This window comes from Tachypleus tridentatus, chromosome 10 (assembly GCF_004210375.1).
Source record: "Tachypleus tridentatus isolate NWPU-2018 chromosome 10, ASM421037v1, whole genome shotgun sequence".
NCBI lineage: Eukaryota > Metazoa > Arthropoda > Merostomata > Xiphosura > Limulidae > Tachypleus > Tachypleus tridentatus.
In genome coordinates this window covers 115,258,237-115,273,286 of record NC_134834.1, presented here as the reverse complement: position 1 = coordinate 115,273,286, position 15,050 = coordinate 115,258,237, and the positions used below count along the sequence as shown (strand labels likewise).

General features: G+C 36.3%; 1 protein-coding gene and 1 long non-coding RNA gene across 3 annotated transcripts in view; one reads left to right on the top strand and one right to left on the bottom strand.

Annotated features, from left to right (window-relative positions):
* Positions 1-15,050, bottom strand: part of LOC143230126 (ninein-like protein) — a 113,435-nt gene that overhangs the window by 87,123 nt on the left and 11,262 nt on the right. The gene's annotated exons all lie outside the window — the stretch shown is intronic.
* On the top strand, positions 323-14,248 carry LOC143230125 (uncharacterized). The gene is made up of 3 exons (XR_013016249.1): positions 323-487; positions 8,595-9,124; positions 13,939-14,248. It is a non-coding gene; the product is annotated as an uncharacterized LOC143230125 (long non-coding RNA).

Here is a 15,050-nt window from a genome sequence, read left to right as displayed (position 1 = left end):
CGAAATATATCATTAACCTGAATAACACGCTGGTTCAAACGAAAGCAAAAATACAATTTTATTCGTATATTTATATATCCGGATCATAAACACAGCACATGTAATTTACACAAATAGTTCTGTTAATTATTATTACATTAAATTACATTAAAACAGACAGGGATACATTAAAAAGGCCGAGATAAATTAAGTATATCGGTTACAAAACTGAACTACTAGAAAGATCAAAGTCCACGTACGCTATCACGTCTTTAGCACTCACTACGTTTTACTTACTTGGTGTGAGAAATCGAACGCCCTCTATCGTACAATCATTTAACAAGCGTCCTAATCGATGCCAGCTATTCTATACCTTGCCAGTGACAACAACTACGGAGTCGCTGCTTAGTCACAATACGTAATGGCGCTCGTGCAAGTCGCGTAAAAAACATTCTATTTTCGCAACTGCTTAAAGAGGGTCAAGAACCAGAGAAAATGAGGGAATTGCGTGAGTTTGTACCTATGTCTATGTGTATTTCTAGCATAAGGTTCTATTATAGAGCATAGTTCACTTGTTTAATATACGTAAGGATGTAACAATCAGTATGTAATATATACACAACAGCCCGAAAGTTGTACGGTTTCCAAAGTAACTTTTCTTACCCACGAAAACGAGTCTCAGGAAGATGTTAAACACTTCATGATTTTACAGGCCAGTAGTGGTCAGTTAAGACTTTGTTTCTTTATCTAAAGAAGGTACGATGTTGGCTGACGAACACACTACTGCCCCAGGCAGTTCAAAGTTTATTTTTCACTACGTAATTTGTGATAAGAAAAAAACACACTGATATATAATTGTATAAAAACCAAAAAGTCAATCATTATCTAGCTTTCAGCTATATGTTGATTAAACTACAGAGACTAGAGTGGGTAACATTTATAAATAAATATTAGTTACGATTAAAATTCAACAGCGAGAGAGAAACTTTAACACAATCAAAAGTGATTATAAAAAGTAAATACCTTAGGCTATAACAGTAATATAAAATAACAAGACTTGGCTATACCTTAAGGTGTTATAGCAATATAAAATAACAAGACTAGGCTATACCTTAAGTTGTAATGGCAATATAAAATAACAAGACTTGGCTATACCTTAAGTTGTAATAGCAATATAAAATAACAAGACTAGGCTATACCTTAAGTTGTAATAGCAATATAAAATAACAAGACTTGGCTGTACCTTAAGTTGTAATAGCAATATAAAATAACAAGACTTGGCTGTACCTTAAGTTGTAATGGCAATATAAAATAACAAGACTTGGCTATACCTTAAGTTGTAATAGCAATATAAAATAACAAGACTTGGCTATACCTTGTTGTAATAGCAATATAAAATAACAAGACTTGGCTATACCTTAAGTTGTAATAGCAATATAAAATAACAAGACTTGGCTGTACCTTAAGTTGTAATAGCAATATAAAATAACAAGACTTGGCTATACCTTAAGTTGTAATAGCAATATAAAATAACAAGACTTATTGTACCTTAAGTTGTAATAGCAATATAAAATAACAAGACTTGGCTATATTTTAAGTTGTAATAGCAATATAAAATAACAAGACTTAGCTATATACCTTAAGTTGTAATAGCAATATAAAATAACAAGACTAGGCTATACCTTAAGTTGTAATAGCAATATAAAATAACAAGACTTGGCTGTACCTTAAGTTGTAATGGCAATATAAAATAACAAGACTTTATTATACCTTAAGTTGTAATAGCAATATAAAATAACAAGACTTATTGTACCTTAAGTTGTAATGGCAATATAAAATAACAAGACTTGGCTATATCTTAAGTTGTAATAGCAATATAAAATAACAAGACTTGGCTGTACCTTAAGTTGTAATGGCAATATTAAAATAACAAGACTTGGCTGTACCTTAAGTTGTAATGGCAATATTAAAATAACAAGACTTGGCTGTACCTTAAGTTGTAATGGCAATATTAAAATAACAAGACTTAGCTATACCTTAAGTTGTAATAGCAATATAAAATAACAAGACTTGGCTTTACCTTAAGTTGTAATAGCAATATAAAATAACAAGACTTGGCTGTACCTTAAGTTGTAATGGCAATATAAAATAACAAGACTAGGCTATACCTTAAGTTGTAATGGCAATATAAAATAACAAGACTTGGCTGTACCTTAAGTTGTAATGGCAATATAAAATAACAAGACTAGGCTATACCTTAAGTTGTAATGGCAATATAAAATAACAAGACTTGGCTGTACCTTAAGTTGTAATGGCAATATTAAATTACAAGACTTGGCTGTACCTTAAGTTGTAATGGCAATATAAAATAACAAGACTTGGCTGTACCTTAAGTTGTAATGGCAATATAAAATAACAAGACTTGGCTGTACCTTAAGTTGTAATGGCAATATAAAATAACAAGACTAGGCTATACCTTAAGTTGTAATGGCAATATAAAATAACAAGACTTGGCTGTACCTTAAGTTGTAATGGCAATATTAAATTACAAGACTTGGCTGTACCTTAAGCCATCGCACTGTGTAAAAAATAAAGTAATAACACCATTATTTAAAAAGAGTTGTTTATAGCATTTAAAAACAAAGAACAACTGAACTTGCATGAAATTTAAAATTTAACTACATGAACACCAAAACTACAACTGAGTTATACTTTACTGTATACAAAACTAACTATACGTTACTATACTGGTTTATTTTGACGTTATAAGCAACTTTTTTTTGAGAGTTAACTGTATTAATACAATAAAATAAACTTTACTTTCAAAGTAAATTATTTCGTATTCAAAACTTGTTAACATTACTTTAGGATTCATCGTAGTTTAAATAAAACCTTAGTTGCTAAAATCGCACAGATTTTAAAGATATGAAACATCTGATGGGAATTATAATTAAACTATTTACTATATTGTGCAACAAGGCAAGTTACTCAATGTCTATTAACTACATTCTCTATAGTTAGTTACTATATATAGTCACACTTGCCTGTTCTTCTCGAATAGACCCGGCATGGCCAGGCGGTTAAGGCACTCGACTCGTAATCTCTGAAAGGCTCGGGTTCGAATCCCTGCCATACCAAACATGCTCGCTCTCTCAGCCGTGGAGGCGTTATAATGTGACGGTAAATCCCATTATTCGTTGGTAAAGGAGTAGCCCAATAGTTGGCGGTGGGTGGTGATGACAAGTTGCCTTTCTTTCCTCTAGTCTTACACTGCTAAATTAGGGACGGCTTGCGCAGATAGCCCTCGTGTAGCTTTGAGAGAATTTAAAAACAAACATCTTCTCGAGTAAACATATTCGATTGAAATGAATACGTTTTAACAGAGACGATTTGATAAGAAAACATCCCGGGCGGTCAAAACACGTTTACAGTGGTTGTTGTTGTTGAACTTCGCACAAAGCTACTCGAGGGCTATCTGCGCTAGCCGTCCCTAATTTAGCAGTGTAAGACTAGAGGGAAGGCAGCTAGTCATCACCACCCACCGCCAACTCTTGGGCTACTCTTTACCAACGAATAGTGGGATTGACCGTCACATTATAACGCCCCACGGCTGAAAGGGCGAGCATGTTTGACGCGACCGGGATGCGAACCCGCGACCCTCAGATTACGCGTCGCACGCCTTAACATGCTGAGCCATGCCGGGCCCATTTTCAGTGGTATATTACGAAGGTACTAGTACCTGTGATACAATTCCTGAATTTTATTATATTATTGTACGTGCATGCACGTGTGTATTCTTCAGAAGTGACACGTGATTGATTATTTTGTATATTTGGGCAAAGCTACAAAATATCTACGTGCATAAGTCGCTACTAGTTTGGAAATGGCAGACTAGAAGCAGAGAGCCAGATGAACATACTGTCAATTCTTGAGACTATTCTTACCTGATCAAATACTGGGATTTGGGATCACAGTTTTTTCGCATCCATGATTTAAAAAGCACGTTTACATTTTTTTTTTTCGATAACTGGATACGAACAGCACACTTCGACCAACAAGCCGACACGTTATCTACTGAGGATGTATTTTGAAAATATTATATGTATATATAATATACATACATATATATTTTCTGTTGCAATGAACAAGGCACATCTGTTAAGTTTGCCGAGTGGCACGAGCATTTGCTAGTTTCGTATTGGACTCACTTACCACTCCGATTTCATGGAACAAATATAAAGAAAAATGGCCCAAACATTCATTATTCACATGTTGTACAGTTATCAAGGCTTTTACTATATCCGCGCAAAACACATAAAATACCGATTTTGTGACAGGTTTAACTGCGTGTTAAACTTTGGCTGGCCTTTTGTCTTCGAACACATGCGCACAACGCAAGGAAAATGCAAACCAACCAGCAACATGGCCACAAACAAGTTTTCCATTCGTGTTCGAAGGAAAACAAAGTTTCACGCTGTGTGTTATTTTAATAGCAAAACCGCAACGGGCTCTCTGCTGAGTCCACCGAACGAAATCGTTGTAAATACAAACTTGTCGCTCTCAATGGAGAACCAATCAAGAGAGAGAGAGAAACAACAACCCACAAACTTTAATTAGATTTCCTGTTACACGTCGACATAAACACGGTAATAACTTAAATCACGCATGTTATTCTACACACCATAACAATCTTATAACCCTATGTTAAATGCGAGTACTCACTTTTATAAAGACACTATTTCTACAGAATATTGTTTATGAATATTTCACTCGCAGAAACTTGCAAAAATATTGTTACCACGGCCGCTCAGGGAGGGGATATACCCCAATGAAAATTACTGTTTAATAAAAACTGAAAAAGAGAGTTGAACTGGTTGATGAACAATAGTGTGATTCTTATAAGAAAGGACTCCGTAACACATTATTTTAATTGTCTTTAAGTGGCATTCTATCAGGTATAATTTCAGCTTCAATATTATAAACTAATCTTTGATAATTATGTGAAAAACATCCACGATAAGTTTATTAATGTGACTAAACATGTTAATTAATTAAATTTTTCCAAACAATTTCATACCATATTTGAGGCCCTGTGAACGGTTCTGTTCATGTTTTGGCAGTTCAGAGGTATTTGACAGTTCGAGATACACGAATGCATGTGACACAAGTACTGTTACAGTTCAAAGTAAGTCTAAAGACTGTTCTCTTAGTACTTAGATAAGAATAAATAGACCGAACCTCCTTGCGTTATTTGGATTAAGGAAAGAAACGTTGAAACGAATATTTCATTATGAGAGTATTAACACAATAATTTGTGCTTTAAAATGTGAGCATCTAGTAGTTGTTACATACCACGCGCAAAGTTGTTAATCTTTGGAATTCTTTCTGCAAGTTACAACTTGAACTGGCCAGGTGGGTCGCGGGTTCGAACCCCGGTCGCACCAAACATGTTCGCCCTTTCAGCCGTGGGGCGTTATAATGTGACAGTTAATATTTTATTGCCTGGCATGGCCAGGTGGTTAAGGCACTCAACTCGTATTCTGAGGGTCGCGGGTTCGAATATCCGTCACATCAAACATGCTCGCCCTTTCAGCCGTGGAGGCGTTATAATGTTATGGTCAATTACACTATTCCTTGGTAAAAGAGTAGCCTAAGAGTTGGCAGTGGGTGGTGATGACTAGCTATCTTCCCTCTAGTTTTATACTGCTAAATTTGGGACGGCTAGCACAGATAGTCCTCGTGTGGCTTTGCGGGAAATTTAAAAACAAAACAACTTAAATAGACATTTATGCTCTCGGATCTACAACAATTAATATTTCACAACAACAGTTTGTTTCTGTTTTCAAACAATACTGAAATAAAGGCAGTATTAACTACACACTAGCTTTTTTGCAAAACTATCATTTTTCATCTTCTGTGATAAACATTACTTCTACGCTTGTGCTATACAAATAAAGTCGTCTTATTCTACGTACAGTCTTGTTACTTTAACTGCCACGAGTGTAAGAAACCAGACATCGGTTTGAACCGTTTTCCAATGCAACAAGATCGACTAAACCAGCTGGTTACCCTCCATCAAAGGATGGTGATTGTTTCACGTACAGGCAGAGCATAACACACGTGCACGATATAGTTCACCATGCGCATGCTCTCAAGAAACGGTAGTTCCGCGACCCACTCCGTGAAGCACAAATTTTAATGTCAAACACAGAAAGAATATCTCTTAAAACATGCGTGTTTATTACGAGTATAACCTGACAAACTGTTGGATCATCAAAATCAACAGCGGGTTTTGAGGGGGGACAAAAACGAAACAAAAACTACAGACTTTTGAATATCTGATAGTAGGCTTTAGTAAGTCTGCCTCCCCCCCAAAAAAAAAAAATCCGAATGAGCTTTTCTGGTTGTGCTGTTTTTGTGGGTTTTTTTTTAGATTTAAAAACCGATCATTCGGGCTTTGGAAAGACAGGTTTCAAATAAACATTACCTTCAGGGATATCCGTATGTTATAGAAATATTGATAAACTTGAAGAGCTGTGACGTGAGAAAACTACACCAAACATCCGTGTTTTCATGGTATTTGTGCAGAGTAAAAAACTTTAAGAAGCTCTTCACGTAACGTATATCGCAAATCGAACTGTAGGTGGCGGGTCACTTTCCTTGCCACATTTAATAAAGAACGGTGGACATGCGATTCAGCTCCAACGTACTAAGAAATTGAGTTTGAAAACGTTGTATCGATTTCATAAGCACATAACGACGTCGGTATTCCACCCATTATCCTTGCAAGCGAACTAGAAGGTGCACTACTGTAAACGCTTTACCAGTCGTTACTGAAGTACCCTTTGATAGCATAATAGCATTCTGAAAAAAACCAACAAACGTCATCGTTTCGATATATCGGACTAGATAAATCTACACAATAGTTACATTAAGAAATGAAGTATCTTAATTCAAATATAATCTGCTATATGGGTTGTTTTTATTATTATACGTTTATTTATTTTAACCAAGGATGCCTTACAGCGACCTGTTTACCAACAAAACCTATGCCATTTAAAGGCACGCACTCTATACAACACCACCTTTATATATACGTTTACTTATTTTAACCAAGGATGCCTTACAGCGACCTGTTTACCAACAAAACCTATGTCATTTAAAGGCACGCACTCTATACAACACCACCTTTATATATACGTTTACTTATTTTAACCAAGGATGCCTTACAGCGACCTGTTCACCAACAAAACCTGTCATTTAAAGGCACGCACTCTATACAATTCCACCTTTATATATACGTTTATTTATTTTAACCAAGGATGCCTTACAGCGACCTGTTTACCAACAAAACCTATGTCATTTAAAGGCACGCACTCTATACAACACCACCTTTATATATATGTTTACTTATTTTAACCAAGGATGCCTTACAGCGACCTGTTCACCAACAAAACCTGTCATTTAAAGGCACGCACTCTATACAACTCCACCTTTATATATACGTTTATTTATTTTAACCAAGGATGCCTTACAGCGACCTGTTTACCAACAAAACCTATGTCATTTAAAGGCACGCACTCTATACAACACCACCTTTATATATACGTTTACTTATTTTAACCAAGGATGCCTTACAGCGACCTGTTTACCAACAAAACCTGTCATTTAAAGGCACGCACTCTATACAACACCACCTTTATATATACGTTTACTTATTTTAACCAAAAATGCCTTACAGCGACCTGTTTACCAACAAAACCTGTGTCATTGAAAGACACGCACTCTGTACAACACCTTGATATATACACTTTGCACTCTAAAATGTACAATCCATACCATAAAAATAAAACAGAAGACAGCAAATTATGAAGAGAATAAATTAATAAATTATAAATAAGACATGTTCTGTCCAAGAATGAACATTGTTAAACCATACATCTTATTATGTGTATAGCTCATCTTACGTGTATAGCTTATCTTATGTATATAGCTTATCTTGTTATGTATAAGCTTATTTTTATATAGGTTAAACTATTTCTTCAAATCGCATACACGTGCAGTGCAAATGACATGACAATTTCATTCATCCGTACCATATATGTAAGCAGCTTCTAAGATTTATTTCTTTAGACCAAATATCACGTTGTATATAAAAAATTACAAAATTATACCATTAAATTGTATATCTTGTGTATGTGTAATAATAATTATAAGTTCGCTATCAAAAGCATTGTCAAGATAATTGATCCCCATGTGTACCTATTGTACGTACGTGATAGTGACAAATATTCCAATAACTGTTTTCTCAATTTCTAAAACTAATTAGAGCGAATTTTTAAAGCGACATCGTTAAACTATAGCCCTTGTTACTTGTTGAGATTAGTGTATAATACACTATATTTGACTTTACAAAATACCGTGTATCTAGTGGTTTGACCCCCACACGCTTATTACAATACAAGACCATTTCACACAAATTATTGTATGTATAAACGTGTATGTAGATCACCTGGTATTTATTAAGTTCTGTACGGTATTATTCCAATATTTCAAGAGCTTCTTTGAAAATATCATTAGAAAAAATGACCTCACATTTTTCCTCTCTTGTCCAGTGGAAAGACGTCCAAAGATCGTCACCAGCGAGAGTGATCAACTGGTTGACTTACATCATGTCAGGCACCACGATCTCTCAAGAACAATAGAAGAGATCCTGAGACGGCCAATGATCCTGATGGCTGTCAGATTGAAACTATCATGCTAGATCACCAAAGCCCTGATCACAGGTACTCACTTCACCCTGGCGAACTCGTGTTCGCCAAGTCATGGCAAGAGGAAGACAAGTTTACGTTATTCAGTGCTTTAGCCACCTTAGTGTGCATCGTGTCCTATATTATAAACATCGGCACTGACGTGGCAGTAAGTTACTTGCTTTTGTGGAAGGCAACTTCTGGTGGTTTGGATTCACAGTGGCCAGTACGGCTATTCCGGCACTAACGGTCAACATCTTCAGCATTCGGTGGTATACGCACGATGCACAGGAGACAAAATCCCAATCGGAGGCGTTAGCTAAGCCTCACACGTCGAAAAAAGACTGGATAATGCGTATCTTCTTTCACATCGTCCTGCTGGGCCCAGTACTCAGGTAATTATTTTTTTCATCTACCACTAAATATTTCCAGAGCAAGTAGCCGTTCTTGGTCGAGTATGGTTTTAAGAGTTGTACCTCGAGTACTGTAATACGTTTATTACGTTAGTAAAGGATACAGAAAAATATACAATTACGATTAATGGTAATATTCACAACTCTTTCACGCGATACACAAGACCATAATTATTGTCTGTCTGTTAAACAGTGGACAAATTGTATGGTCCTAACCGCAGGAATCGAGCACTGAATATTAGCGCTGTAAGCCATCGAACTTACTGCTGAGCCACCAGAGGGCTGCTACGGTTCTGTATATTTAATTGTTTGTTTGTAGTTGAGCACAAAGCAACATAATGGGTTATCTCTGCTCTGCTCACTACGGGTATCGAAACCCGGATTCTAGCGTTGTAAGTCCGCAGACATAACGCTGTGGCACTGGGGGGGCTTTATATTTTAAATCACAAAGAGACACAATAACCTTGTTCAAGGGTTACATATTATGATTTATTTAACTTTAATTTTACTTATTTCTCAGTGTAACGATTATGCGATATTCATACTATTTAGCCTTATAAAGGTGTACACGTATATTTATCTAGCGAAAAATAATAAATAAAGTTTTGTGTAAGGGCACAGTGGCACAATAGGCTCATGGTCTATGCCTACCTCGGGAATCGAACACAGATCTGCTAAGTCGTTAAGCTCACAGCTGAACAAATAAAGAAAGAAATTAGAACTTGTATGTCTATACATTAACCCTTAAACAGCGGCCATCATCAACTGATGATGCTATCTACAACATTCCCGCTGTTTAATGGTTATGGAATGTTAGGCAGAGGCAACAAACTAGCTGTGACCTTGTGTTAAACCATATTATCAAGTTGAACCAATATCGCTCGCTATCTTCCACCTCACTTATAACTCCGCCCTGATATATGTCTGACACCACGTGTACTTCAGAAATGTCATTACAACAATAAAGATAGCCTGAAAAAGAACTTTATGGGCACATAAATCCAACAATACAAACTGAACTTGCCAGATATAAGTTACTCAAAACAGAGGGTTAAATTACAAAATGTTTCGTTGTTATGAATCACAAAATAATTGCAATATGGCGCCCTAAAGGACATCTTCCTTGGTCTGTTTCTTGAAGTTACAAGACACTCTTTGCTAAAGGAATAAAATCCTAACACTTTCAACAGATGTACCTGTCTTTACTATTGCCTCAGAAGAAAGGGCTCACCAACCGAAGGCGCTAGGGTTCCAATGGTTACGAATTAGTGAACCAATATTTTTTTTTCTTTTTCAGTTCTGAAGAATTTCGTGTAGATACTTTACGTTTCTTAGGGCTTGTACGCGTAAACACTATTTATTTCTGTTTTGAATTTTGCGCAAGCTACTGAGGGCTATCTGCGCTAGCCATCCCTAATTTAGCAGTGTAAGACCAGAGGGAAGGCAGCTAGTCATCACCACCCACCACTAACTCTTAGAATACTCTTTTACCAAAGAATAGTGGGACTGACCGTCAGATTATAACGCCCCCACGGCTGAAAGGGCGAGCATGTTTGGTGTGATGGGAATTCGAAACTGCGATCCTCGAATTACGAGTCGAGTGCCTTAACCACGTGGCCACACTGGGCCGAATCAAATAAAGTTTCCTACTTTTGGTGTGGAGAAAAAAAGGAGGAAAAAATCAAATTATTAACATATAGCCATTAAATTTGATATTTGAAGTAAAAGTCCAGTGGAGCAGGTCCGCTACAAATATATCATAGCTTGGATTATCATAATCAGGTACAGACGGTGGAAACTCGCTGAACTATATCACACGATGTGCCCCTGCAGTTTGTTTTTTGGCCGCAAAAGACACTACCGTGTGTCTTGGTCAGTTATCTGACTCGAAAGTGCATGTACTGATCTGCAAGCGGTTGCTGCATCGTTGGAACGCATGTAAACAATGTGGATAAGACGATTCATTCAGGCTCGCATTGACATCGTAACAGTGTAGATAGACGATTCATTCAATTTCACATTGACATCGTAACAGTGTAGATAGACGATTCACTCAGGCTCACATTGACATAGTAACAATGTAGATAGACGAATCATTCAGACTCACATTGACATAGTAACAGTATGGATAAGCGGCTCAGACACACGTTGACATAGTAACAATGCAAACACACGACCCAGGCTCATGTTGACATATCAGTGTTACTATATTATTTGAACTCATTGTCTTCTTTACGTTTCAAAAAATTATTTTAAATACCAAAAATTACTTATCGATTCTGAAAACCCTTCCATAACTACGACATATTTATAAACATTCCCACAGATAAAACTGCGGAGGTTAATCAGTTGCATATTACTGCTTAAGCCTTGGGCCTTCCGATACGTAGCCTGAGACACTAACCACGAAGTAACGCTCTGTCACAAGTTTTCGGCGTTCAATCTGGTCCAGACTTTCGAGAATGAAATGGCAAATCACAGATTGAACAAACAAAACCATACGACTATGAGAAGGTTTCATAAATTATTAAAATATTGGAATATTATTTGAATAATTTTACTTCGTCTTAATGCCAATTATATCCTTTACAACTCTCTTCTTACTGCGTTTCCGAAATGTTCACGTCGTTAGTGGCAAAAAAACAACAACAACAAATGTAACGTGTTCGTGATGACACTTGTAATGAAACTGCCCACACAAGTTACTTCATCTGGTAGATTACCAGTGCTGCAAGCTTAATAAAGCCAGAGTTTCCAAAAACAACAACGACAAAGTTGAACATAAAGGAACGTCATAAAAATGTCTGTCTTACTGACGAAATAAAACTATTCATGCAAAGCGCTATGTTGGACAGCTTTCACATTAAGTCACGACTGCGAATCATGTGTTGGACAGCTTTCACATTAAGTCACGTCTGCGAATCATGTGTTGGACAGCTTTCACAATAAGTCACGTCTGCGAATCATGTGTTGGACAGCTTTCACAATAAGTCACGTCTGCGAATCATGTGTTGGACAGCTTTCACAATAAGTCACGTCTGCGAATCATGTGTTGGACAGCTTTCACAATAAGTCACGTCTGCGAATCATGTGTTGGACAGTTTTCACAATAAGTCACGTCTGCGAATCATGTGTTGGACAGCTTTCACATTAAGTCACGTCTGCGAATCATGTGTTGGACAGCTTTCACATTAAGTCACATCTGCGAATCATGTGTTGGACAGCTTTCACATTAAGTCACATCTGCGAATCATGTGTTGGACAGCTTTCACATTAAGTCACGTCTGCGAATCAATAACGTTGTTAGTTTTTCATAGTTCACTACTAAGGAACAAAAATAAATAGTACATAACCTTACGCACAGATGTTTCTCTTCAGCTTAAAAACCGGGACAACGTATGCCATATAACATGAAATATCTGGATAATAACATTCCATTTAGTGCAGTCAATCAGATAAACACGCAGAACATCTGGATAAGAACATTCGTTTGAGTACAGTTAGTCAAATAAATACCTGGATATAAATAATATCTGGATAACTGCTTTAAGATAGCTGGACAGATAAATATACCATCCGACCAACTGATTTAATACAGTTAGTTAAGTAAACATGTACAATATTGAACATTGTTTTTGTGTAGTTAGAAGTGAACATGTGGACAACAATATATTGGTATAATTAATCAGATAAACAAGTCTGGAGTAAGGGTTCACAAAAGGTGATAAACGTTGGTGGTGGTGAGAGATTGAGGTAACGTTTACAAAATACTGAAAACATTCTATTTAAACACTACTAGAACGTGACGAATCTCGTGAGCTTTTAAGAAAATCATCTTAAAAATGCAATCTTTAAATTTGGTCATTTTTTTTTCACTAACTGCTCAACTTTGACAGAAACTTCGAAGTGTAATAATTATCTGTGACGTCATTTTATAGTTTTTTACTGCAGTGTAAACATATTCTCCCTTCCCCTGTACGACGAAAATGATTTCTATTTCAGTCTTAGAAATTCTAAAAGGTTAATAATCACCACATTGGAAACAAGGTTCTTTATCGCCTTATGAATATGCGCCTATTTTATCATTGATAACTTATATAATACGATTCTGAATTGGCAAGTTGGTAATTCGCGTGAGAAAAAGGTCGATGCAGGTAGAGGTGGAACGGGATGTATCAAAACTATATTTTGACATTACTTGGCGTTTCTCTAAGTACTATGATGCCACTGAAAACTCACAATTTTGGGGTATATACCAAACATTTCCGATGCAAAATATTAATAAATTCAGACCATAAAAATGTGTTCATGTCGGAGATTTTGAATTTCAAACGCGATGTTTACTATATTTAATAGTACTGAAAAATAAATGAATGCCGATATACCTGGGACAACGAGCCCACCTCGAAATAGACCCAAAACAAAAAAGTACCCCACTTACGCCAAGCAAAATGTGTTATCTTGTAACAGGTGAGAATTGGTAAACACTGATGTCAGTGGCATAAGCTGTTATGAAATACTTAAATACAATATTAAGCAACTTAATCAACAAGAATCTCTGACCTCTGAAGCAATACAAGTTACGTGGATACAAGATGCTTTCTCGACATATCGCGTCCCCCGCTAGTACAGCGGTAAGTCTACAAATTCACAACGCTAAAATTATGGATTCGATTCCCCTCGGCGGACGTACCGATGTGGCTTTGCTAAAAGAAAAACACATTTAACATATCCGTTCAAACGTCGCATACCTCATGGAACTGATGGAGAACATTTTTTTTCGTTCTAATCCTTAGGAAAGCAAGCAGGACACTTTGCGAAACGAAACATCTACAGATTTTTTTGCGATTAGAGTGCCATTCTTGTGCACGAGATGGATTATGTAAAACAAGCTGGGAGGAATTGTGTGCTTTGAACATGAAAACCTTAAGCCGGAGTATTTTACATTGGAAACTATGCTGCAGAGCTATTGTCGAAACGTAGATCGTCAAGTTGAACGTGATCAGATGTGGTGAAATATATTATAACTACATTATTAAGCTCCAAAATATTTTCCATGTAATTGCAGTTCTTAATATGTAGAATTTGAAGAAAACGATAACCAGACACAGAATGCTATTGGTAATAAGTAACAACACTGTTCAGAACTTTTATTAACTCGATCCACCATGCTTTAAAGTTCTTTTATCTCTTCCCATCAGGTGTTGTACAAAATGAAATATTCGATTCTCATCCGAAATCATATTAATAACACTTATGGAGAACAAACCCCTTTTTTAGGTCGTAATGAAGACGGGAGAAATCTTGCTATTTAAAATAAATACGTTTTTGATCTCTATGGAAAAAAGTGCATTAGCTTGTGTGTCTTGCTTTTACTTCCGATCAATGATCGAGCAATATAAAAAAATCCCTCGAGTAGTTTTCTTAGTGTGAAACTTCCTGACAAACACTTACGAAGAGACAAAATGCACTAGATAAATAGCAGTCCGTCGACCCAGTTGAGTTGACACAACTCGAAACTGCAGTTAACGATAAGAGGAGATTTATCTGCCGAGAGATATACTGCTTTTGTTTTATTTAGACAGGAAAATTACACCTATCGTACGAACGGGAAATATTGGAACATAAATCGACAAACCTATACTACAGAACACACTGCGCAGTCAACAAAGGCGAAGTTGGAACTCGGGCTACATTCGAACTCGACAAAACTTTTGAAATTTGACTTTGATGACATGTGTTGGGGTTGGATTTCAAATGATACTTCATTCAACACTGTAGCTATTATAGTTACGTCAGAGTTATTGTACGTAAAATTATATAATTTTATCCTATATTATAATAATATAACTTTGATCCTGCTTTGGCTGAGTTCAAGATGCACCTGAAGGAATGTATTCTATCTGGC